The sequence below is a fragment of the Heterocephalus glaber genome, unplaced genomic scaffold, assembly GCF_053883595.1.
Source record: "Heterocephalus glaber isolate CG9 unplaced genomic scaffold, H.glaber_assembly_v1.0 deba00001662, whole genome shotgun sequence".
Taxonomy (NCBI): Eukaryota; Metazoa; Chordata; class Mammalia; order Rodentia; family Bathyergidae; genus Heterocephalus; species Heterocephalus glaber.
The window spans coordinates 12807070-12831839 of record NW_028258403.1 but is presented as its reverse complement, the minus strand read 5'-3'; the positions used below and the strand labels follow the sequence as shown (position 1 = coordinate 12831839).

Genomic DNA, 24770 nt, shown 5'->3' with positions numbered 1-24770 from the left:
ACCCTATAATATTTTGCAAATACATGTACTTAATACTGATATAATGTCATATATTATGAGATCAGTGAAATGATGAACATAAATTAGTTTGTTTTCAATATAGTTATTTAGTCTGAAAAACTGTTAGCTCAAGGTTACCCAATGGACACCATCTATGAAATTATCTCCAAAAAAAGATATAAAGGGGCCAGAGATTTAGCTCAGTCATTTTGCCACCTGCCTCAAAAGCTCAAGGTCCCAAGTTCGATCTCCAGTATAAAAAAAAGAGAGAGAGAGATAAAGAACTTTTCATTTTCTATCTTCAGCACTGAAACTGCCTACACTGGCAGACTGACAAGTTTCTTTGTTTTAGAGAACACCAAGTAACTAGTGCCAACAATTTGTCATTGTTTTCCCTGGCATTTAATCATATTTATCAAGTTACCTCCAATTTCTCATTTCAGAGAACTAAGGTTCCAAGGAACCAAAAATAGTTTACTGCCAATTTATTTCAAATGGCTCTTAAATTGAGTTTAAACTATCTGTAAAAAGAACATGGCCCAACAACTTCATCATATATAGTAGGCTTTCCATAAAGCCTTGCTGATTGGAACTGGGCTGAACTAAAGTCAGTATCTGAGTTGCAATTTTATGGCATTCAGTAACATTAACATTGAAATATACTGGCTGCCAAGAAGTTCTAGCTCTCTTGTAAAAGAGCTACCAAAAGTGTTCATTTTAGAATAATTCAGGGATTTTCAAGATTCTATTCGGTGCTTGTTTACTTATACAAATTATGTTTCACTAAGTGTATACAAATACACTCAAGAATCTCATTTAGTAAAACCCAGAGGTGAATCCAGATTTTATATGGCCAGAAGCACATACAATTTGAGTAGTCCCCTCTAAGAATAAAAATACAGAATTATGAATGCAAAATTAGGTACAAAGGTTAATACTGATACTCCCTGATTTATAATAGGGCTATATTCCCATTATAAATTGAAAAAATCATGACTCAAAAATACATTTCACCACTCTGGGAGGCTGAGGCTAGAGAACTGCAAGTTCAAACATTGCCTGGGAAACTTAGTGATTTGAGACCCTGTCTCAAAATAAAATATAAAAAAGGACTAAGGGTGTAGCTCAGTGCAAATAGGTTCAATCCCCAGCACACACACACACCCCCACACACACTGCATTTCACACACCTAACCTGCCAAACATTAGTAGCTTACCAATACAGTACACTGGTATACTACAGGGTACTGGGTATTTTATCCCCATGATTATATGGTTACCTACCTGCCAGCTGTGGTTGCTAACACTGGCCAGCATCAAAGAGAAACCATATATCATTGACCAGGGATGAGATTAAAATTCAAAGTATTTCCTACTGAATGTGTAGTGCTTTCCCACTATTATAAATTCAAACTATCTTACGTCTACCTTAGGTAAGGACAATCTGTATTTGTTTAGAATGTCACAACTGCAAGAGCTTTAGAGATTCAAGTTCCCTTCTTTAAGATTTCTTGAATAACAGAAATGCTTATATAGAAATGCTTCCTCACTGCAACCAACTTCCTTCTCAACATATAAAATGGGACAACACCCAGTAAAGTATCTCACAGGATCTCATGTAAATTTGAGACCCCAAGGTGAACCTTGGTTACCTCTGATGAACCCACCTTAATTCCCTCTCCTGCTGCTTATTTAAAGGATCCCAGCAGAAGAGATAGAGTCAGTCTAGAAGTGGAGTTATCAAGGTAGTCTAGATGCCCTGAGGATAAAGAAGCAGCTCTGCTACAGAGAATATCAGCAGTGCAACTGCAAAGTTAAATATGTGCATCAAACTGAAGGGGAGGTGAACAAAATGGGAGAATCTAAAACAGAGCCAGAATTTATTCCTCCTGTTTAACTGCCACACAGCAGTGGGACAAAAGTTACCAACAGTGCATTGAATGTATTTCAAACCAGCTGGAGAAGATTTTGTGTTCTCACTACAAAGAAATGATAAATATTTAAGTTGATACGCTAATGCCTAATTTGACTGTTACACAAGATACACATGTATTGAAACATCAGATTGTATCCTATAAATACGTACAATTATGTGTTAATGTAAAATAAAACTTTAAAAACAAAGCCAGTGGCCATGACAGTTGAAAAAATGGGATGAGGAATAGATTAGGAAAAAGCAGGTAGTTAAGACCTGAGTCCGCAAAGAGAGGGTTCCCACTACGCATCTTTGTTATAGTAACACATAAATAACTTACATTTCCCTGTAACATCTTTGAAATAGAACACTTTTGAATCTAAATAAAATGCGGTCCCTGAACTTTTGCCCAAAGCCATTCAAATAACATTAGAATAGTTGTTTTTCCATCTGTCCTTGAAATATGTGAATATATATCTGGTCTTTGTCCTCATTTCCTGACTTAAAGTCCTAAAATCTTTGGAATCACCTGAGCAGTAAGAATATCTTTTGTATGACAATGAGATGACAGGTGGCTGGAGGTTCCTAGACATCCTCAGAATGGAGAACCCTGTTGCCAGGGAACTAACCCTGCAATCTAATCGGAGGGTTGGAATTTTCAGTCCTAACCCCCAACCTCCCAGAAAAAGGAGAAGGGCTGAAGGCTGAATTGAAAAACCAATGATGTAATCAATCATGCCTATGTAATTAAGCTTCTTATAAAAATTCAAAGGAAGCTAAGTGTGGTAGCACCACTCAGAAGGCTGAGGCAGGAGGACTGCAGCAAGTTTGAGGCCAGCTGAGCTACAGTGAGTTCAAGCCCAGCCTGAATTAAAAAGTGAGACCCTGTTTCAAAAAAACAAAAACAAAAACAGAAAACCACACACACAAATCCAAAGGACAATGTTCCAGGGCCTTCTAGATAGCTGAACCTATGCAGGCTACTGGAGGGTGGCTTACCAGGACAGCAGACAGAAACTCTGTACCCCTTCTACCATACTGTGCCCTATATATCTCTTCCATCCTGCTGTTCACTTGCATCCTTTGTAATATCCTTTATAATAAATGAGTAAATATAAGTTAACTGGTTCCTTGTTTTTGTGCAGCCTTAGCAAACTAATTGAATCCAATGTGGTATTGTAGGAACCCCAATTTACAGCCACTCAGATGCATGGGCAATGACCAGTGCGTATACTGGCATCTAAAGTGAGGACAATCCTGTAAGATTAAGACTTCAATCTGTTAGGTCTAATGCTATCTCCAGGTACACAGTGTCAGAACTGAATTGAATTAGCACCTGCTATTCAATCTGCTGGAGAACTAAACTGGTTAATGTGTTGGGGGAAACCCACATACATCTGGTTGTCAGACATGTTGAGTATCTGACTGTGTGAAAGCAGAGATCAAGAGAAACAGGCTTTCCTTTTCCCTCTTTATCTCCACAGTCCAATAAACATACATCTATTTGTCGTCACCACAGATAACAACTTGCAAAATTTTTTTATTGCTCTTTCACATTGTTTACTACGTTATTCAATACATGAAGCTTTTGCCACCAGGAATAATTATTAAATCTGTTTATTTTCCTTTCTCTCTTACCAACCTTATCAAGGGAAAACAGTCCAAAGTAGCAATAAGGCAGATAACAGGCTAACATGTCTCCTCCAAACAATACTTTATATTCAAAATAATGTTCAATAACGTAAGAGAAATTCAAAGGCTCGGATAAAGACAATTCTCTTTTCTGGGGAATGATTGGGAGGTAAGATTTCATCTTACAGCTGGGCAAACAGATATAGATATAAATAGATACAGATACAGATAATAGATTTTCTTGGAAACATAACTTGTGGTGAATGTGGTACTAGGAATGGGATCTTGTCTCATACCTTCCCCTTCACCTCTGCTTCATGATCTCTCTATTTGTTCTGTGAGTACCCTTTACCTTGCCTTTAGGGTTTTAATTCTTCTTAGTCACTACTTTGGCTTAGTGGTATGTTTCTGCCTGCTTACTTGGCAATGATTTGCTTCCCTCATTACAGATTTTTCAGGGCAGGGTTTGCATCTGCAGGTATTATGGTTTGTGTTTAGATGTCCCCCCTAAAGCCTCGTGCAGAGGAGGTGGGACTTTCTTTTTCAGAAGGAGTTGAATCTGGAATGTGTGATGCTGGGGTTAAGGGTGAGTGATTAGCTTGGCCACCGCCCTAATCCCAGTAGTCTGAATAAGATAAAAGGGGCAGAAAGATGTTAAATTCCCTTGTGCTACCTTGTCCATACCATGTTGTTTGTCCTCTGCAATGCTTGTTTGTCATCCCAGCCTTGGATCCAGTGATTATAGACTGAAACTTCTTCCAACTGTATGCCAAGTAAACCCCTTCCCCTTTAACTTCTGGTGCCAGGTATTTTGTCTCAGCAATGAGAGAAAAGTAACGCAGCTGTTATTTTCACCTGACTCACACTGGCCTTGCTAGCAGATGAGAGCTGGGATACTTTACCTTTGCTCTGTAGAAGCCTATGTTGACCCTGTGGCCTTATACTTGTCCTGTATAGTGCTGCTAATGGAAACTACCACTCTGGATGTTAACAGTGGTAACCTACTTGAACTAGCTGAGAAATCAAAAATGGAACTGTAGGCTATTTGTGAGGCCTTTTTGTTCTATATTTACAGTTCAGCTACTTGCATATGCAAGCCCTGCACCTTTTTGATTAAGGCCTGATGGCTGCTGTGCTGATATACTTCTTAACAAATATGTTCCTGGAAGAAAGTGACCCATCTGTCTGCCCACATTTTAAACATTTATCATAACTGGTGTCCCCCAAAGATCATGTGCTGGAAGCCTGGTTCTCAGTGTGGACAGGTGGTGAAACTTTTAAGAGATATAGCCTAGTGTAAGATAATTAGACCATGGGGGTAACTGCCCTGAAAGAAATTAATGCTGGTCTTGAAATGTGAGAAAGTAAGTTATAAAAAAAATTCTTGAGTTATTAAAAGAGCAAGCTTGGTCCCCAAAGCTCTCTGGCTTCCTGTCTCCCCCTTGTACATGATCTCTCCCTCTTGTTCATATTCCCATCACAGAGCCACCACCAGCCTGTTGTGCAGCCAAGGGCATCTTCACCAGAGACTGTTGGGAGCCATTCTACACAATTTTGGGGAAAAATCATTTCACAATTAAATTATGATTAGGCCTAGTCCTCTTGCCTACAGGCCAGCTATGACATACCAAAACATAACTCCGGTTTTGCCTCCAGTCACAGCTGAGACCTCAATGGTCCTGTGATGCTGTGATACTCAAGGGCAAGATTACATCACCTAAAGACATCTCCGTTCCTTAAGAACCAAGTAGTAAGAGAAAGGTTTTACCTGGGGAGGGACAAATTCCTTATCACCTTAACTCATCCCACCTATTATTGTAAGAATGCTCTCCTTACTGCCTTCATCAACGTAAGAACCTCATGACCTAAGATCCTCTTCAGCATAAGATCCACCTTGACACAGGATTACCGCCACCCCGAGTCACTTGATACTCCCTCCAATTATTGTGTGTACCCAATAAATAATGGCTAGCTCAGAGAGTCTGTCTTTGCCCACTTTGAGCACTAACCTCTAACCTGGCCCCCTATAAACTTTGAAATTATGCAAGTTTCTGTTGCCTTTTTTTCTTTAGCCCTCTCACTCCCCCTTTCTGGGAAGTCGGAGGATTGATCACCCTCTGATAAGAGAACAAGCAGATGGCACCACCTGATCTTGGACTTTCAACCTCCAAAACTATAAGCTAAATAAATCTATATTCTTTATAAATCATCCAGCCTCGGGGATTTTGTTATTACAAAGGATAATTATGGACTAAAAAAAAATGCATTTAATCTGGTCTCAGCACCATGACCAAATTTTCCAGGCAAATTACCAAACTTTTGATTCAACTAATTCCCAGGATTTGGAATGGGTCTTCCAGGTCTAAAACTTCCCAGTTACTTTTTTTTTTTTTTTTTTTTTTTTTGGTACTGGGGATCGAACTTGGGTCCTTGCCCTTGCTTAGCAGGCAGCGAAACCACTGAGCTAAATCCCCGGCCCATACATACCTTTTCTCCCCAATTTTAATGTATGCTCCCTAATAGAAGAGAATATTTATAGACATTTCTGTATTCTTCCTCCATATCCAGTCCTCTCCATATTGTCTAGCAAGTATTGAATCACAATTGAATGATTCTATGAAGGAAGCAAGTTGCTACTTACAATTTTATTACACAATTAAAATTAAAATCTTTGCCGTGGTAAGGTGCCTTTACATACAATATGAATCTAAAATGGAACAAAATAGGTTTTTCTTTATGTCTAAAACAAGAGTTTTGCTCTACCTACTGACTTATTTATAAAATTATTTTATTTTGTTTGCAAGAGGAAAACTACTACAAAGGAAAAAGTTTAAATATATCCCACAGTAAAGATTTGAATAATAAAATGATTTCTACTTCATTTGATGGGCTACTGATCTCTGGAAATAAATGATACAACAAAATATAATAGATTTATCCTTGAGATTTTCTAGTAAGAGTTGATTCAGTTATAAGAAGAGAACACATTATTCAAGTTACAACAATGATGTGTTCTTCCTTAATCTTTTCATTTTTCCACAAATGATAAAGTGCCCTAATCCATTTTCAAATGTTTTCCATTCTATAGGAAAAAGAGGGGAAGAGGAAAGGATAGTTGGGTAAATCCCTCCAAACCCAAATGAGACCAGACTATGTCTTGAGAAAGAAAAGAAAACAGCATTCCTTTTCTGTTCCTTTATTTTTTTCCAGTGCCCTAGTTGTCCGGCTGGCTGAGATGCAGAGCAGGCCAATCCTGACAACACGGTAAAGCATCAGTTCACAGAGACTTGTTATCTAAACACTGATACATGGGTTAATTCTTGAACCTATTTTCTGAAATATTTAAAATTGGTCAGCCCACAGGTGCCTATGTAAATCCACAGTGCAGGTAAAACAGTAAAATTTTAAATATACAAATAATGACACTACAACAAAGGTAACTATTTTAATTACTTATTTTGGAATTAATTAATTATTTGGAATATCCCTTTTAAATTCTTTAAAGTTCTGCTTTTACAACTGCTTATATTTACAGCTGTTCATAACCTAGGAAGCAGATGTTAGTGAAGAATAAGACTTCTAGCAAAAAGGCCTAAAATATTAAAAATCTGCTGGAAAAATCAAGATATATTTGTTTTTAAGAAATTACCAAGCCAGGTGTGGTAGCACACACCTTAGATACCAGCTACTCAAGAGGCTGAGGCAGGAAGATGATATAATTGAGACCAATGTGGGCAATAATAGCAAGACCTCATCTCAAAAAAAAAAAAGGTTTGGGCCGGGGATTTAGCTCAGTGGTTTCACAGCCTGCTGCACAAGTGCAAGGTCCAGAGTTCGATCCCCAGTACCAAAAAAAAAAAGGTGTTTTTTTTAATCCTCTTTATATACCAAAAAGATTAAAGTTTCAAAACTTTTTTTCAGTAGGAGTAACAAATCACTTTTAACCTGATTTGGGACAACTTTTAAAATATATTTAAACATGTAGCATCCTAATAAGGAAAACTATAATACATATTTGAAAAGAAATCCTTAGAAAAACATTTATATCTGGGAGAATCGAGCTGCTTCCTGAAGCCCCACTGAGAGTACCCATATCCAATATTCAGGTTTTGATCATTCTCAAAAGCATCAGAGCTCTTGAGGGACACTTGCTCCGGGGGACCAGTTTCCCCAACATACTTTGCATGAGGGTTGTCCCACCCAAGTGCATTCCTTAGTTACAGCCATCTGCCAAGTGGGTTTTCACCCTACTTTTGAAAGTTAGGGTTCCTCCGGGAGAATTGAGTGGGTGAGTGGCTGTGAGATGGGACGGGGGGGGGGGCTGTAGGTAACAGGTACAGAAAAGCAGAAGGAAAATTGGTAGTTAGTGAGAGCCTAAATTGGTCACATATAATTGCTATAAAATAGGCGTTATAATTTCCATTTTTTCAGAGAAAAATATTAAGGATTACAGAAGTTACAAAAATTTGTCAAGGGCATGGTGTTGATGAATGACAAAGCTGGGAGTGGATCCTGGTCTGTCACTTGAATCATGTTCCCAGTCTTCCAAAGAGTGGGGTAGAGCATTACTATTCTCCAACCCTTGAAAAGTTCTGCTAGCAAGACCTCATGATCCCAAGAGCCATGAAGGATTTATTATATTATTTTGTCAGTATATGATAAAATAGGTATATAAAACAAAACTTATAGAACCCAGACAATAATTTACTTAGACAAAATAAGTTAGAAATAAAAGAATTATTCACTTTCTTTACATTTTCTTGTTCATTAGTGATCTCATATCTCTCTCTCTCTCTCTCTCTCTCACATTGTTTATCACTATTCTTTCCTTTCAAGATCCTTTGAGAATCTTCTGTATTATAAAGCAAGGGTCAAAGTAACCATGGAAATCTTGAGCATAAATTTATTGCCTTTGTGCCACTGAAGAATATTTTTGCTTTCAATAGTCTACCATTAAATTCAGGGGTATTTTTATGTTTGGTTTTCTTCTTTGTTTGTTTCCTTGTTGAGACAGGGTCTCACTATGTAGTTCCAACTGGCTTTGAATCACTATGTAGTGCAAGCTGGCCCAGAACCCACAGCAATCCTCCTGCTTTAGCCTCCCAAGTGCAGATTTCATTTTAAATCAATAATTATCATCCTAACAACCATTTACACAAGAAAATTATGTGTCTTAGTCCTTTAAATCAAAGTAAATAATCTATAAAGTATAAGAATAGACAAAACATAGTACTTTAAAAAAATTTTTAAATACTTACACCTTTGAACATAATACTTTTGAAACTGGGTCAGTAGATTTCATTTTTAAATTTTAAAGATCTAAACCATATCAAATAAGAAACCAACTGTGAGAAATTCTAGTTCCATATACAGTTATATTTTAAGTATGAGTTATTATAATGAAGCTTTTAGATTTTAAATTCTGATCCAGACATTAATTACTATGCTCTTTTAAAAAACCAGCACTGAAAATGGAAGTTTGGCAAAAATCAAGACTATAAATCTAGCTAGGGACAGATAAGAATTCAGATATCTATTCATGAGACAGAGATAAGAATTTTATCTAGGAAATTCTAATCATTTTGGTGACAAATTATCTGTATGACAACAGGTTTTGTTATCAAATTATCTGTGGACTTAGGGTTTTCTCATCTGAAAATTATTTTAGGTTAGGTGATCACTAAATTTCCTTCCAACTACTTTTCTAAAAAAGGATGAAAATTATATGCTTGTATAAAATAAAATATCTGTGGGGAACTGCTTACAGAAAAAAGTGAATAAAACCTATTTTTATCATAAAGCACCAAAAGAAAAAAGAAAAAAACAAGCTTCTTTTAAAAAGAAGAAGAAAGGATGCACTTAAATACGAGAACAAAAACACTGCAACCTACTTGGTACATTTAACAAATTTATTTTATAGCATGATCATTCTTCCCTGTAGCTGAATTTTACCCCCAAAATATGAGATTTAAATTTATACTGAACTAATGAATTATATCAATATGAAATGTAATTAACAAAATATATACATTTCTAAGTTGTTAAGGAGAATGCCTGCCCTCAATTCAGGTGAGGAGCGGGGAGGGGATTCAATCACAAACCCTTGGAGGTTGAGAGGTCTAACCTAACTTTCTGCAGATAAAAAAAATTCTCATGACAGGTATATACCGAGCCATCAAAAACAAGCTCCACTCATTCTGATAATTTCCACATACTCAAACACCAATTTTGGATTACTATAAGAATGGAAGAAATGTCACTTAAGAATCTTGTCCATTTTTTTTTTTTGCTACATATGAGATTTATTTTTTATTTAATTACTGATCCTACACAATTTCAGGTATGCTTTCTTTTATGACTTGTCTTTAATTACTAGAGGAAAGCTGCCATTCATATGACCTTCCTTTTTTAATATGAGCAAGAATCTACTAGATTCTAATGATTTTTCTTCAGACTACAGAAAAAGATTTAAAGGGTTATAGCTGTAGCAAAATTATTTTAAACAAAAAAAACCTATTTTCAATAAAGAAAAAATAAGCAAAGGTTCAGGATTGACTAAAGAGTTGTGTGAATGTGATAATAAAAATGTCAAAGTCAGACAGAAATTTGTATTAGTAATCAATTCACTGTTTGAACTTCAACAAGTTGCTTTTTTGTCCCTCTGGTTCTTCATTTTGGTTCACAAAGAGAATTTTAAAGCTATCGCTTCTCGGCCTTTTGGCTAAGATCAAGTGGAGAATTTTAAAGCTAGAAAGTATCCTGGAAGCTATCTTGTCTAATATCTTCAATTTACAGATAAAGAAACTGAAACTCAGAGTCAAATAATTCGTCTAAAAGTTACCTTGCAATAGGGAAAATAAAAATATTCCTTGTCTACTGCATAGAATTTTTTTAGAAAAGGAAGTAAGATTGTAGATTGGGGGGAAGGGAATACTAGATAATTAAGTAGTAGTAGTAATGAAAAAAAGTTAAAGAAAAGCTTATTGTGCCATGAAAGTAAAAATTAAAATTTCTCTCAATAAGCATATCATGTTTATTCTTACAAATGAATGCTGAGAAAATATCCATTTCAAAATTATCCCAACAAGTGATTTTTAAAATAGCTTTTCCATAGTCCTATATGATTTAAGCAGAAGTAAATACTTTTGAAAATAAAAGGGAAAATTCTCTAAAGTAAAACTAAGTGTGAAAATATTTGGTCAAAATGTAATTCAAAAATGTGTAAATGACTAAAAGTAGGGCCTAAGAAGTGAACAGAAGTTACATCTGTTGTTTGAATATATTAGCTGAATTTCTACATTTTAGTGACCCATACCTGTTAAAGTAAATTTTCCACCTACAAAGCAGAAAACAATAAGCTTAATATGATAACTAGTATCCTACTAAGAACTACCTAATCAATAGCCCTTTTAATGCACAATTACTTTTAGTGCACAAGATTTTCAGAAAGATTAAGAAATAATGGCATGAGAACTCGGATGGAGATGGTAGGGTACAGGAAACCAGGGCTGAAGATGGGAGAAAAATTAAACACATAGGGCTGGGGATTTAGCTCAGTGGTGCCACACTTGCCCGGCAAGCACAAGGTTCTGAGTTCAATTCCCCGGTACCAAAAATTAAACATAAAACCAAACTAATTCCCATATTACCAATTTAAGAAACCTAAGATCATGAAACTATAAAGAATTAGGGCCAGGGATTTAGCTCAGTGGTGCCGCTGCCTGCCTCTCAAGCACAAGGTTTTGAGTTTGATCCCCGGTACCAAAAAAAAAGAAGATGAAAAGTTTTCTACATCTCATTAAATGACTATTAAATGAGCACTTGATTCTTCATTTCCATTTAAGTACCTTAGTCATTATAATTAAACTTGCTCACAATAATGTTTTATCCTGATGACCAAGTATATGTGGCCATATACCTAGAAATTGTTCCTGCCTCAACAGGTATGCGGTATCTTCATATTTATCTAATATATTTTACAGATCACACACTATTATACATGCTTAAAGCCAAAGTGTAAAATAACAAGGTATGGAGGATAATCATTACAGACTTTAACCCTAACTCAGAAATCAACACCTACATTTACATGTGTCAAGAACTGTTCTATACAATGGGATAGAGTAGTGAACAACATTCCCAAAGTCTCTGATCTCATGAAAGGGTATTAGGAAAACAATGAAAATCCAATCAGCAGATCACTTGTAATCTTGGTAAAAAGTCATATTAGTTTACTATATTAAAACTATAAATCTCATATAATTCATATACCGTTATTTTCTTACCAAACAAAAATTATGCAAAAGATTCACAAATAGTAGGACTTGTACACCAATTTTCCCTGATCCAATCCCATCCCCAGTGGCGCATACATAACAGAATGCTTTGAGATATGTCATGGCTGAAATAGAAGCAAAATAATTTGATCATGACAGGGCCAACCTTTGCCTTTGTTCTATATAGAAACTAATTCAGTAAGCTATGGTCTTTCAAATAAGATTTTAATAATAAATATGTGTTATTTAGATCATATTTTGTTTTAGTTTCAATACTAATATCTACTTAAGTGATTTTTAATTTCAAATATCATGACTGTCAGTTTAAAAACCATTATCAACTAGATATGTTAATCAGATTATGAATTGCAACTCACATTTTAAGATGAGAATGTTTTTTTCTTTACTAGCTGAAGAAACAATTTTGACATGATGAATGCATATGTTTGCAAAATTCCATCAAAGCAGGCAAAAGAATTGAAAGAAAAAAATAGAAAAAGCTTTTGCAAAAAGGAAAGGGATCAAGAGATGAAAGCAGGGAGGGATGGAGTGGTGGGGGTGATAAAAGAATTGAGATATACATGTACATGTACCAGCTCCCCACAATAAATGTAATCATTATTGACAAAGGAATGGATACAAACATGTACTAATAAAAATAATACAATAAATATACACACACAATAACTACACATGAAGGAGGAAATAAAGGATTGAAACTCAGCCTAAAATATTTTTGCACCAGAAAACAAGACTATATGGATGTAAGGAATTAACTCTTTCAATCAAGCATACTTTTAGTAATTCTGAAATATTAATATATAGAAAATAAATCAGAGGGGAATAAAAAGTACTTACAGATTCCCAATGTAAATTAGCTAATGGCCTGATTTAATCTCTCCCCCTTCCCTTTTCCCTTTAGCTCAATATCTCATCCCCAACTGCTCTCCCCAGTCAATGACACATGAAAATATAGGGGGAAAAGACCTCCAATGAGAAAGCTAAGGTTAAAACTTAGGCACCCTCCCCCAAATTAGAAGAAATATACTAACAACAGAGCCATACCTCATGTTAAACAGTGAACTCACTCTTTTAAGGGCAGAGGAAAAGTTTTATTCACTTTTTTATGTTTATGCCAAATGTGGTGCCACACACATATCGACTCAACAAATGTCTTATTTTCTTCAATTAAAAAAAGGAAATTAAAAAGACCTTTTACATCTTCCCACTACTAAAGCAACTGACCTGGCACCAATCCCACCTTCTTTCCTTATAATGCACTGCCTTTCAATAACATCAACCTTTACTCTCACTGTATCTATTTCTTTTTCATTATCCTCCAAAAGAAGAGATATAGTCATTTCTCACCTAAACACTTGATGAAAGTTCCAAATATAACTACTAGTTTCATGGTTTTATGAAGATTATTCTACAAGTTACACAAGTAATCTATGAAGAAAACAGGAATGATTAGCTAGTATTCCTTGGCTAGGTTTTCAATAAGCAATCATCTTAGGCTCAGGGTAGAAATTATTTGGCCAAACATTAAAAGGTAATTTCAGCACCAAATATCTATGAATCAAGAAACTGTGTGCTCCAAAATCAGGTGTGCAAATGCAAAAATGTTTTGTTAAAAAAAAGTCTGGCTGGTATTCTTTGTGAAAGGCTACTCCACACCCATTAGTAGTAAAGACCAGAAAAGTCCCTATATGTAGGGCCAATGTATTGTCCAAAAAGTGGATCTGGATACACTTAATTACCAAAAAAATTGTGGAAGCAAAGTTCTATACCTGAAACTTTCATCAGCATTCCTAAATTTGTCCTCTGTTTTTCATAAATGAAGTCACTGAAATATTTTATCTGACATGGTCCTTCATAGAAATATGAAGCACTCAAAATCAGTATTAACGTTCACTGGGTAGTTTGAAAGCCCTGGGTTCTACACTAGAAGGTGCTTTAGGCATAATTTCAATGGGATGAGTAGATTTTTGCCTACTGATGACTGTCAAATTGCAGGAAAACCAACTCAGCATGAAGTCACAAGTAAATGAGCCTCTTTCAAGGACTACTCATCCCAAGTTTTTATTTTTTCCAATTAATTTCATAGGTCCCGCCACATCTTAAAAATCACTGACAGTTCAATTAAGTAAGAAACTTCCTGAGATATAAATGATTCAGCATAAATATAATATATTAATAATCATAATATAAATTATCTCCACCTAGGAGACAAATAAAACCTTATTCTAATGTAATTAAGATAGATTTTTACAGGATACTCTTATACTGTATTTTTAAAACACAGGGCCTCTGAAGAACTTACAAATTTGTTTTCCAAAAAATGATATAAAATTAAGTTCCATACTGGGTAATTACAAAATGACTAATTCTTATATGTTTCTGTTGAAAAATATTTAAGAGATTAATCCCAAAAAGACACCCAGGAAAATACCAAATTCATGAACCCAAGAATTTGGTTTACTTAGCCCACATATATTTGAACACTCATAATTCATGTGTTCTTTAATAAACATGGAAATCATACACCCAAAACCACTGTTATCTCATACTTAAGGATGGTCAGTGTAACATTATTTTCATAAAGAAAAATTGGATCAAACATAAGTATCCTTTAATAGGAGAAGAGTTAAATAAATTATCCCACTCAACATTGGAATATTAAGTCAATAAACAGAATGAATTTGTCTATATGCTCTGATCACAATATTAAGTGAATAAAAGCAAGCTGCTAAAACATTGAACTGCTATGAACTCACTACGAAAGAGAAAAACTATACAAGGAATAAACATACACACTTGTTATGTGACTAGAAAAAGTCAGGGAAATAGTCAATAAACAATTATGAGTTATTTCTCTGAATGGTGAAGAAATGGGTAAGGACAGGAGTGGAAGGCTTTCACTCTTTTACTTTATGCATTTTTATAGTGGTGCTACTTAAATATACATTTTCTTTGTATTAAAAAAATTAAGAAGTGTTTATCCTTTTCATAGTTTTAAGTTTGAGCCAGGTATAGTGGTGCATGCCTATAATCCCAGCACTCAGGAGGTTGAGGCAGGAGGATCGTTGTGAGTTCAAGGCCAGCCTGGGCTACATAGTGAGTTCAAGGCCAGCCTGAACTGTATAGTGAGACTCTATCTCAAAACAAAACAAAATACCATAGTTTTAAGTTTGAGAGGTTATAATTGGTGTTGTGATAGCTTCAAACATTTTTCACACATCTTTTATGGAATTAGTTTAAAATTTTGTAATATTTTAAAGTATCCTGGTAAGAAATCTTTATCCTATGACAATAAACTTAAATTTTAAAAGGCAAAAGGCAGTTGGAGCCTGATCTGGTAAACAGCTAATACTGCAAACAATACTGTTTAAATCAATATAAAATAGGACTGTATAATCTCACTGTGATAAGGAATAAAACTAAGTGTCCATCAACAGATGAATGGATAAAGAAAAAATGTGTACATATGCACAATGGAATACTATTAATTCTTTAAAAAGAACACAATAATGTCAGTTATGACTATGAATGAACCTGGAGCACACTGCATTAAGTGAAATAAGCCAAGCACAGAAAGATAAATACTGTATGATCTCACTTATATGTAGAGTCTAAAAAAAAAAGATAAACTAATAAAAACAGAGAGTAAAATGGTAGTTACAGGAGCTAGAGCCTTGGGAAGATGCTGGTCAAAGTACACCAAAATTGCAATTAGCAGAAATATGTTCAAGATATCTACTATAAAATATAGTGACTGTAGTTAATAACTACATATGTGGTATACTTGAAAAGTGCAAGGAGAGTAGGTTTCTTGGGGTTTTTTGTACTGGGGGTGGAACTCAGGACCTTGCACTTGCAAGGCAGGTGGCAGCACCACTGAGCTAAATCCCCGGCCCAAGGAGAGTAGATTTTAAATGTTCTCTCCCCATCAAAAAAGTATGTGAGAAAATAGATGTTAATTAGCTTGATTTTGCCATTCCAAAATGTATACCTATTTCAAAATAGCAATTGTACATCAAAAACATACAATTTTATTTGTCAATTAAAATAAATTCATTAGGTAAAAAATAAATTGGGCCAGGATGTAGCCCAGTGCCACAGCACCTGCATGGCAACTGTGAGGTCTTGAGTTTGATCCCTGGTACCAATAAATAAATAAATAAATAAATAAATAAATAAATAAATAAATGATTTATTCTATTTAGAAAGTTAGCATCATATATGTAACTTGAAAACTTAATTCTCAAGGCAATTCCATAAGAAAAGTTCCAAAAATGAAATTATTAAAAGCAAATAAGTTAATCACTGATACTATATAATTTGCTACAATCTCACAAATAATGTTTTCCACGAAACAAGCATGATAAACCCATAATGAGTAAGGGGAAAAAAAGTGAGCAAATGAACAAGCCAATCTACTTAGAAGAAAGTTTGTCTTGGCAAACACCCAAATCTAAAGTAGTTTCCAGATCTGTCATACTTACTAGATGACAGTGAAGAAAATAAGCACATAGTGGCCTGTTTCTGGTGGAAAAGCCATGATCTAAGACTCCCATCTGCCGTTCAAGGAGAATGGTGAGAGGAACCACTTTGGCCATGGCAAAATGAGCCCCACTCAGCAACCCTTATTCTGCTGTGAGGAAAAGCTTCTCAAGGGCACAAGGAAAAGGGAATCTTCACACTATACAATATCTCCAGTAATAACAGAATGAAAAATTATTTTACTAGTGAAACACATCATTTTTATTCAATATTCACTATGAAGAACTTTTCTACATAGTTATTCTCAATAGCAACACTTACTTGAAAAGATTCACAGTCATACACCTCATGACAATGTTTTAGTCAACTAAGGGCCAGATATGTAATGGTAGTTCTATAAGATTATAAAGGAGCTAAAAAATTCCTGTTGCCTAATGGCATCATAGCATCATAATGCAGTAGCACAACGCATAACACATGTTCGCAGTGATGCTGATTATAAATAAACCTGCCATGCTGCCACCTATATAAAAGCATAGCATAGTTATGTAAGGTGCATAATAACTGACAACAATAATGCACAACTACTCTATTGGTTTATGTATACTTTATATTATACTTTTAGAGTATATTCCTATTCATAAAGGAAAATTTACTGTAAAACAATATTCAATGTTATGCCAGCAGCAGCCTCATGTATCTCATGCTTAATGTATATCCTGACTGCATCAAAAGACCACAGCAAATGACTGACCTATACCATCTAAGTTTCTGTACAGACACACTCTAGATGATGTTTATATAATGAAAAAATCATCTGAAGATGCATTTTTCAGAATGTATCCCTATCAGGTGACTGTGTAGTGTGTGTATTTTAAAAGAGGTCTCATAATTTAATAATCTTATCTCCTCCATGCATTTATTTATAAAGTATTTCTCATCTCCTTCTTAATGGAATATATAATTATACGTTTCATTATTATTCACATAAGCCAAGAACTGTTTGCCAAATTTTCATATCACACATAAACACATCACAAAACTTAACCTCTATTTATCTAGATACAAAAAGCAGCTTTTATATAAGATATGACATTAATTATCCATAATAAAAATATATTAAAACAAACACTTAGGTAATTTTTGACATTTTGTAAATTTTCTAACTTTTTGAAGCTTTGCTAACAGAGCTAATTTCCTCACATATAAGCCTTTATAAACATTAACAGTGAAAATGCCAAATGAATTTTAAATACTTTCTGTAGCAACAGTAGCATATATTATTATTATATATGAAAAAATAAATGTTAAGATTCAACAATTTAACACACTTTTAATTATGATTCACTCAAAAAACATTTATTCAGTACCAACTAATTTGCCAAATACTTGAAATGCTAAGAATTCAACAGTGAACAAGATAGTCAAGAAGTTAGCACCACCCTCATGGAACTTGCACTCTAATGGCTGGAAACAGTCAATTTTCAAACATAAAAGAAAATGTCAAATCATAAAAATGTTCTCATGAAAATAAAACAAGATGATACTGATTGTGACAGCCTGCTGTTCCAACATTTAAAATGAGACCTGAGTGTCAACGGGGACGACACTGAAGATCTGGAGAAAGGAGATTCCCTAGAGTCCAAGAGCCCTAAGATGGAAATAAACTTGAGTTATCTTAAGAAAAGAAGAAATATATTCTGAGCAAGGGTGAGCTTGGTAAAGATGGGGTAAGTAGAACCTTGAAGCTAAGGTAAAGACTTTGACTTATGGTCTAAGAACAATGGCACTTTGTTTTGTTTTATATTTAATTATAGGAAGCTTAAAAACATATGAAAGAAAAGACCAAAACCAAACCCCATGTACTACTCATCACTTAGTTTCAACAATTACCAAAATTCATGGCCAGTCTTGTTTAATTTATACCCCTTACTCATTCCTTATTCATTCCTCACACCTTGTATCATTTCATAAATATATTTCAGCATGTATCTTTAAAAGATACAGATTCTGGGATGGGGATTTAGCTCAGTGGTTCTGGCACCTGCCTTGCAAGTGCAAAGTCCCGAGTTTGATCCCCAGTACCAAAAAAAAAAAAAAAAAAGATACAGATTTTTCTTGTAAATATAGCTATCATCTTTATAATCTACAGGTTATCCTTCCTTAACATTTTAATAAAAAGCTAGAGTTATTTATCCTGTAGGATTTCTCATACTCTGGGTCTATTTATTGAATTCTCACAGTATCACTTAACATGTTTTTCTATTTAATGTATTTCCTAAATCTGGATGCTTAGCCAGATTCAAGTCGAGTTTCGGCAAGGTTACTCCATAGTTTATGCCATGTACTTTCACTTGAGGCAAGAAAACATACACTGTTTTCTCTGTGTGTATGACATTAGAAGACAGTAATACTTCCTGCCTAGATCTATTATAATATTTTATTGAGGGTTATAAAATACTGATATTAAATTCTATTATTCCTTCTTTATTTCTTAGCTGGGATACTTCTACAAAAAAGAAAGTCCTCTCATCAATTACTTGGTTAAGAATGTGGGAAAAACATAATACCTGATTCTCTTTATTTTTAAAATTTTCCAACAAATGAATTTGTTACCTGGCATACTAGAGTGTTTAACCAGGGAAGTCTTTAAAGATTATTCTGGAAAGTGATTAGAGAAGACAATGATATGTAAGAAAGCAAGAGGGACCATTGAGGAGGTTCTTGCAATATTCTACATAAGAAATGAAGGTGGCTTGTACCAGAATAGTAGAGAAGATGAAGAGAGGTAACCAATTTCAGATGCATTTGGAAAGTAAGGTCTAGAAGACGTGTTCATAAATTTTATATATAGGGGAAGGGACAGAAAGAAACCAAGAATGAGTTCTAGGTATTTGGCCTAAGCAACTTGTTATATGGGAAATACCAAGAGGGGTGGATTTAGGAAATAAAATCATCAAGTTATGATATGGTAATTCAATATTTACCAAATCATTATTGCTATTTGTCTGCATCTTGACCAAAAGATAATATAAATTTTCAGAAAGTAAAAACAAAATACCAGTTAATGATATTTTTCTCTAAACAATATTTTTGCTGAAATAAAAATACAGGACAAATTTCTTCTTTTATTTCCTTAAATTCTTCCCCTCCCACTTCTATGTCAATATCTATTTATATATAGATATAGAGATAGATATTAACAAAATACATGCTAGGTTAAAAAAATTAAAGGAGAATAAAAATTATTATTTTAATTCAGACTATTAATCCCTTATACCAGCTAATGGATCACAAAGAGAAGGGCTAGACATAGAGCCAGAATATAGAATGAGGGAAAAGCAGAACTTAAAAACAAGCAGTTAATTAATTCTAACCAATTAATCATGGAAGAGATCAGAACACACTCATTTTTCAGAAGCTAATTTTCCATTCTCTCATTTCTGAGCACTAATAATTCAAATTGCCCTGTTGGGTTTCCTTTGCCTCTCCTTAAAAACACAGATAAGAATATGGAAGGTTTAAGAGTGAAGGGAAAGAAAGAGCACAACCTCAACATATCAACAATAAAAATAATTAATATTACCTTCTAAATGACCAGATAGCTAAAGATATATTACCTTTTACTACATTATTTATTTTTATTAGCATGTTTGCAGGATATTATGTCTACATATTTTGTGTGGAGTTCGTACACTTACTTAACACTTCTTAATTCCCTTTTTGTCCCCTTTCCCTTCCCTGTCTTCCCCGCCTCCCTTTCCTCCATTTCTTGATTTCCTATTATCTATCTTTTACTTTGCTATTTATTTTTGATTTTTCATAGAAAAGAAAACGTGAGACATTTAAGCTTGTGTGTTTCCCTTAACATTATAGTCTCAAGGTACATATTATCTTGATTTTCATGCAGAAAAGAATTTCTACATATAAAAATTTTAAATGTTACCTTACTTTGATAATATACATTTACAAAGTATCTGTAATTGGTGAAATAAAAATGACAAATGAAATCATCCCTATATAATCAATCATTCATAAATCATATTATGGCTAACAGTTGAACAAATCCTATTGATTTCCATTAGACTTTATGTGTAAATATAGCTTATTTAATAGTAAATAGGTTTCACAGAATGTTCTTTTTATATGCAAATGTTAGCTCTGGTTACATTTCCCACTTTCAATACCACCTCTGTTAAATGGACTCTATTCATGTATTTTTTTTTTTAACCAAAAAACATTCTTTGTTATAGTCAGCTTTTTTTTTTTTTTTTTTTTTTTGGTACCGGGGATTGAACTCGGGTCCTTGTGCTTGCAAGGCAGGCGGCGGAACCACTGAGTTAAATCCCTGGCCCTAAAAAACATTTTTTTTTAACTCAAAAAAGTATTTAGGGGTGCCAGGATTTAGCTCAGTGGTGCTGCCACCTGCCTTGCAAGCCCAAGGTCCCGGTACCAAAAAAAAAAAAGTATTTAGGACACATAAAACAAGGCAACATTTATTTGTTTTTTTCCCCTCGTTTTCTGGTATGGGGTCTGCTGGTGCCCCTCCACTGCCGCACTATTGCTCTTTGATCCCGTGTTATTGTTGCTAGCTTCTTCCTTTGCCACGCTGTCGACTCCCTCCTGCCCACTCTCCTTTCTCCTCAGGAGTGGCTGTGCCATCTCCTTAGTTCTGTCAGCTCTCTGTCATTTCTTCAAGGTGTGTCTCCTCTGTCTCCACCAGAATGTTTTACTTTTCCTTGGTTTCTCTCCTCCCAGGGGGACCAGGCTGCTCCTGGCCTGCCTGCTTGGGACCTGCCTGCTCCTCTACCTCCTTCTCCCTTTCCTCCTGCCTTCTGCTGGCCTCTTCCTCAGCCTGGATGATTTCAGCGGCAATCTTTCCCATATCTACTTCCACCTTCAGACCACACAAGCTTTTAATTCACTATTAAATGAATCTGCGCTTTCCAGGAATTTCTTCTTCTTTTTCTGGTACCATTGCTGTATTTAAAGAAGTTCAGTTTCTAGTTTTTGTTAATGAACCAAAAACTATTAAAGACTAAACCTGTCACTTGAAGACCTGCATTCTAGCTATTGTGACAACTGACTGAATGTCTGGCACCACACTCTTACTGAGGATTTCACTGATGAGGCAGTGGTCTCTCTGGAAACTGGCAGTGGCTATGTGCTTCAAGGAAAAGCCATCCTCATAATCATTTGGATTTTCAGCAGGCTCAAGGCTCATTTAAGGTTTTCCTTTATTCATGCAAGACTATCTCTGTTAACTTTCTTCCTCTCATGAAACTTCTGCACAACATTTTGCACTGATGTAAGCAACATATGGCAAAGGAATTATGATAGGCCTTCACAGATTCATTGTACTCTATCTTTTCTTTATGTTCGTTTAAACATTCTTCTCTTCATCAGTAGGATCTTGCCACATGCCACCAATAATCTTGCCAATCTCCCACAACTTTAGGTCAAGAGTGGAAGCCTTTACTTGGTCTGAGACTTTTCTGCTGTACCTCATGTAGGGCATCAGTGGCTTATCTGGTAGGTAGCTTTAGGGGTTTTGGAATCATAATACCAGAGAACTCTATGACCTGGCTGTTGGTGTCGGGGTTCTCTCCCAGTCTATAGTTGTTGTAGATGAGATAACTGTATGGAACGTATCCAATTTGTGTTGCAGGAGCTGGGGTGGGAAGTGGGGCTTAAGATGGTCTTTTGGACATTTTATAAGGTTAAGTTTTCAGTTCCTTCAGAATGAATCTGAGACACCACCAGGCAAAAAGGAGCCCACAGCTCTGGCTCTACTTCCCTTGGTCTCATGTGCTCTTAAGAGGTGAAAGAAACAATTCTATGAATCAGAAAAAAAAAAAAAATTACAGAGTGAGAAAACAGAATGAGCACAAATATAATTTCAAACACTACAAATTCAGATCAAATATTTCAATAATTAAAGAGAGATATCTTACATCAAGAAAAACTGTTGAAAGAAAGAATGCTCGGTTAATTTACAATGGCTTAAAAATAATAATAATATTTAAGCTATGCCTGAAAGAAAAAATATTTTATAAGATCATTCAATATAATAAAATATATAAAATAATTCTATTATCTTGTGTAGAGGTAAAATATTTTGAATTCTGAGACATAATTGTACTATATTTTCTCTAAGTTTTAAATGCTTTTTTGACATTTATTTTTAAAGAAACATAATTAAGTGCTTTGTGCTTTTGTGTATATTTCTTACTCAGAATTATGAATGTTTAAATGCAAATTAGTTCCATCAAACATCTTTTAGATGACAAATTGTATTCTGAATATCAATTATTCAAAAATGCACTCAGAAGATTCCCAATCTGCTTGTTTAAACACAAAATGTACAAACCCAGATGATATATCTATTAACATTATTTGTAATATAAAATAGGTTATTTATATTTATATTTATGTATATAACATAAGGCCTCAAATGAGGCTCATACCATAAAATTTCTTTGCTATTCTACTTTTTCCCAAGTAAGAATTTCTTTCTTTTTTTCCCCCACTCCCCCTTCATTCATACTCCCCCACTGTTGGGAGCAATTCTACATAATTTTGAGGAAAAATCATTTCACAATTAAATTATGATTAGGCCTAGTTTTCCTGCCTACAGGCCAGCTATGGCATGTCGAGACGTAACTCCATTTTTGCCTCTGGTCACAGCTAAAACCTCAATGGTCTCATGATGCTGCAACACTCCAGGGCAAGGCTGCATTAGCTGAAGACATCCTGGTTCCTTGAGAACTGAGCAGTAAGAGAAAGGTTTCACCTGGGGAGGAAAAAATTCCTAATCAACGTAAGTTCCTCATGGACCTAGGATCTTCCTTCATCAGCAAAAGTTCCTCATTATACTGGGATCATAACCAACCTCTGAGTCATCTGTTACTCCCAATGTACCAAATAAAGGTGTAGCAACCCTGAGGTGCCTGCGTCTTTGCTGCCCAAAGCAGCAATGATCAGGCCCAAAGCTCAGCTTCTTCTCTAAGTCTTGTTTCCTGTCTTTATTCATTAATTCACCTTGTGCTGTTGTGGCTCACAGGAGATCAGGACCCACTACAGGGGTTCTGGTAATGTCCCCTTTCCCTGTTCCTTACATCCCACCCTGCCCCTGTCTTAGTAAAACACTTCACTATATTTCCGCTTCCTCATTCTCTCCCTATTTAGGATTTTTTTTTTTTTTTTGGTACTGGGGATCGAACTCGGGACCTTTCACTTATGAGACAGGTGGCAGAACCACTGAGCTAAAGCCCCAGCCCTCTCTCCCTATTTAAATGCTAAGTCCTCCCCAGAATAAAAAACTGACAAATTCTTCAACATCCATCTAATAATCTTTAACCTGGTAAGAAAGAGTTATGACTTTTCCTGACAAGAGCAAGACTCATATTTTCATTCCCTTAATCTTTCCAATTGCTATTTCTTCTTTCTCCCAAAAATACTCTTAATCCCACTCTCAACTATAAGAATTAGCATAATGTAGTTTCTAAAAAGTTACCCTAACTGCTTTAAATGAGTAGAGATATGCAAACTCAAATTTTAAGGTTTATCTGATTTGGGGAAAACTTTTCTCATTAAAGTATATAATGTCCAACCAAACTAGAATTCCATAAGCAAGTGAGGATATTCATCCATCAAAATATTTAAGAATCTTAAATTGTATAGTAAATTCAAAATTCAAACAAAAGAACTGTCTGATTGAGGATATCACCATAACCTGCAGTAAGGAGCATTTAGTTATATAAAATATCCACCAACTAATTACATAGGACACAGGCTGCCTTTAAAGAATCACTAAGGGTTGGGATATAGCTCAGTGGTAGAGTACCTGCCTAGCATCTTCAAGGTCCTGGGTTCAAACCTCAGCCCTGCAAGAAAAGAATCACTAAAAATTTCCTTTCCCAAGGCATTAATTTCTTCAGTTTTTACTTTATTTAATATACCTTCACAATAGCTTATAATTTCCAAATACCTCAAATTCTATCACTTTGCCTTAAAATAACAATTTCTTAATAACATGTATAAAGATAATATAGTAATCGATAAAATATGTGTAAAATAAATTTTAGGATAAGAAGGCATTTTGCATGCACCAATTCTCAAAACACAAACTTTTCTTATTCTTTCTTCCTCTTCTTCTTCCCTTTTTTCCATTTTATAATGTTAAAGCAATGAAAGATTGTCAACCATGGGAAGATCTTGGAGAAATCAATTAATAAATGAAATTATAAAAATAAGCAATAAAGATTTGGATAGGAAAAAGACTAGGAATTGAGAAATGTAGACATGCTCAATAAGTATTGGAAACTAAGAACTATTTGCTGTTCTAACTTGAGGCTCTGGGTAGTAGCTTGAGGAAGAGTATCACAGAGACTCATGAGAAGTTTGTGTTCTTTCATTTGTTAACTGCTGACATCACTAAACAA

The 24770-nt window shown here is 34.9% G+C and overlaps 1 protein-coding gene and 1 pseudogene across 10 annotated transcripts in view; both read right to left on the bottom strand.

Annotated features, from left to right (window-relative positions):
- Nubpl (NUBP iron-sulfur cluster assembly factor, mitochondrial) overlaps nucleotides 1-24770 on the bottom strand; it is a 256602-nt gene that overhangs the window by 70532 nt on the left and 161300 nt on the right. The window lies entirely within an intron of this gene.
- LOC106007702 (SWI/SNF-related matrix-associated actin-dependent regulator of chromatin subfamily E member 1 pseudogene) lies at nucleotides 20796-22037 on the bottom strand (annotated as a pseudogene).